Source organism: Raphanus sativus, chromosome 9 (genome assembly GCF_000801105.2).
Source record: "Raphanus sativus cultivar WK10039 chromosome 9, ASM80110v3, whole genome shotgun sequence".
In the NCBI taxonomy this organism is placed as follows: domain Eukaryota; kingdom Viridiplantae; phylum Streptophyta; class Magnoliopsida; order Brassicales; family Brassicaceae; genus Raphanus; species Raphanus sativus.
This window is the reverse complement of record NC_079519.1, coordinates 8,007,070-8,010,044: the sequence shown is the minus strand read 5'-3', so window position 1 is coordinate 8,010,044 and position 2,975 is coordinate 8,007,070. Positions and strand designations below refer to the sequence as shown.

The window sequence follows — 2,975 nt, the reverse complement described above, 5'->3', positions numbered from 1 at the left end:
TATACATACATACATATACATATAACACAATTTTCTCTTTCCATCGCTTTATATAATTGTGGTTATAGACTTACAGTAACGATTTATAATTAAATTAAATGCAAATCAAATTAAACTATGGTTAGGACTATTTGAACAAAAAAAAACTATGGTTAGGACTTAGAAATGGCGGAGAAGAATATAATAACTTTGGAGTGACTTAAGTTTTTTTTTTAACACAGACATCAAACTTCATTAATAGGTAGCGTTAGGTGAGGGAATTAACATCCTCATTTACTACAATGCTTTAGTTATGCAAGACTGTATGCAACAACATTTTCCATACGGGAGATCCATCCAAAAGAGATGGCCTCAAAGTCTGAAGCTAAAACTACAATATCCGATACAATTCCTTCCTGATGCAGGCAATAAGCTGTTTAGAATCTGCTTCACATCTGACACGTGTACTCCTTGCATTTGGCGAGTGATTCTTTCATTGCTATACTCTCTGCCAACAAAGGCGTGGAGACATGCTCTTCCACTGCTGAGAACTTCATTGGTCCATCCTCTCCGTAGATGACCCATCCCAAACCTGCAATATTGCGGTTCTCCTTCCAAGAGGCATCAGATCTCATCACGGTAACGTTATCTAAACTTACCGGTGGTATAGCTACAGTCCTCTGTTTTTGTGGTAGTGTTATTTGACTGTTTTGCCATTCTCTCGCAGCTGATAATGCCGTTGAGACTTAACAATTCTAGGAATAGACATAAAGACTCGAACCTCTGTTTGTGAGGATCCAAGCAAATTATAAGAGATCAATGAGCCCGTTTATAACATGTAAAGTCACTTCAATGTGAAGGTTAAGAAGCACTTTGTAGTTGCACCTGTGAGAAACGGAGCGCAAACAATATCCGATAATAAATTGTGTTTGAGTAGAGAAATAAGACTTCCAAGAAACCAACAAAGAAAAAGAAAAGCTTTGACTCATCTGATGACTACTTTGGTTCATGAAGCCAGGTTCCTCAGATTTAGGAAACGGGAAAGTTCTATGCTTCGTCTTGCCATATCTTTTGAATGAACTTTCTCTCAAGATATCATCTTCTTTTGTCCTCCTCAAAGAGTCCCTGAGGAAGGTAATTGTGCTTCATCTAAAAAAGGAACTGCAAGTAAACTAAACTAAACATCAGCACTTAAAACATAAAACACAAAGCCCAAATAAAATCTATGTCAATGGTGTATCTATGTACCTCCAGCTTTTGATCTTTGAGGAAATGATGATCAAAAGCTGGTTGCTTTGTGATAACAACACAACAATTACATCTCTTTTGGGGGTTTGTTTATCACATCCAAAAGTTATAAACTTTCTCTAGATAAACCTTTCTTTAAAAAAGTCTCGACACAATTTGAACTTATTGTTCAATTAGAACAAAATTAAAAAAAAGAAGGAAAAAGAAATAGAAACTGGATTATGAGACATACCAAAATCAGCCCAAACAGAAAAATACTCAAAAAGAAATTGATAATAGATTTATCTTACCTGAATGCTCTTGACATCGGGTTTGTTTAGCCTGTTCAAATGCTTCTTTATTACAAACTTTTGCTTAGATATGCCGGTCCTTGTGGCGTAGGATAGCAAGTGGAACCTCCACAGCCATAGACAAAGTAAGGAACTTCAAAACTTGCTTCTCCCTGCAAGCTGGCATGATTTAAAATAACAAAAAAAAATTGGGAATAATTTTGATAATGAAGACATGATCAAACTGATCTCTGTTGAACGAACTATTAGGGTTGAAAGTTTGATAATCAAAAGATGATCAATGCAAGACAGGAAAAAAAATTAAAACTACATAGTGAAGCTGGAAACCTTTTGCGTCCAGAAGGAGAAGACAGAACTGATGCATTTCACGGGATGGCTTGCATTGATTATCACTTAAAAATTAATCTCATACATCGCATAATCAACAAACAGGAAGAAGTTCCAAAAAAATTATAAATATAGATGACAAACAGTAGGAGGTTCCCCGTAATCATTTGAATATAAAACCATCAAAATCAGTAAAATGAACTTACGTTAACGTCCACCATTAGCATGTCGATGCACATGAGTTCACCACCACCTCCTCACAAAATGACAGAAGCCTCGGCAACGGAAGAGCCCTTGCCAGACTTAAGAACGAAGGAAATAAACCTTGAATTAGCCATAAAACGATTTTTTAGTATGAGATATAAGAGATACGAAGAGAAGATGAGATCAAGGAGAGGAACACTCACACATATTTATACCAAAAATCACCGCCTTTCGGAACAAACAAAGTATTGAAGACAACATCGTGGAAGGAGTCAATCAATCTGATCAATCACAAAGCTTTTAATCGGACCGTTTCGGATGGTGTGAAGAAGCGCAAACGATTGAGTCGCCGTCGCACGAAGAGGGAAGAGACTGGATCGTCCCTCCGCCGATCGAAGAGAAACAGAGAACACGAAGGTGGGCCGCAAACGAAGCGTGAGTTGAAGCCCAACGTCAAGCCTGCAGCTATGAAATGAGCACTTTAATGAAACATAGCATTTCATACGTGTCGACACCAGAGACTTCGAATTAATGACGTGTCATCCTAGGTGGAGGGCCCTGGAGAAAGGGAACTCTACTTTATATAAATAGACTAGACAGCAAATAAATAACAAACTATTAGACACATAGTTGAACTTCTATAATATGGGTATGCTGAAGAGATTTAGGTTGGAGAAGGAAGAGATCGACCTCTGGACAATACAATGATTGGTAAGAGAGACAAAATATGGTGACAACAAATATTCAAAGAACCAAATTAATAAACATGTAGAAGACTGAAGATAATTATCATGTTTCAGAAACAGAGAAACCCTTCACACTTGTGCAGAGAGAGAAGCTACATAACAAAAATGCTTGAGAGAGAAAGAAAAAAAGACGATCAAATTGATGGTGTTTTTTTTTCGTACTTAGGAGAAAGAGAAGGAC

General features: G+C 37.1%; 1 long non-coding RNA gene across 4 annotated transcripts; it reads right to left on the bottom strand.

Moving 5' to 3' along the window:
* Positions 1 to 305: 305 nt before the first annotated feature.
* LOC130499988 (uncharacterized) lies at positions 306 to 2,657 on the bottom strand. 4 transcript variants are annotated; one of them, XR_008938850.1, is made up of 4 exons: positions 2,252 to 2,637; positions 1,845 to 2,168; positions 1,518 to 1,676; positions 306 to 1,140 (listed from the first exon to the last, which is right to left on the bottom strand). It is a non-coding gene; the product is annotated as an uncharacterized LOC130499988 (long non-coding RNA). The 4 variants fall into 4 exon arrangements; XR_008938848.1 differs by having other exon boundaries at positions 2,051 to 2,168; positions 2,252 to 2,585; XR_008938849.1 differs by having other exon boundaries at positions 306 to 1,151; positions 1,518 to 2,168; positions 2,252 to 2,657.
* Between the last annotated feature and the right edge of the window lie 318 nt (positions 2,658 to 2,975).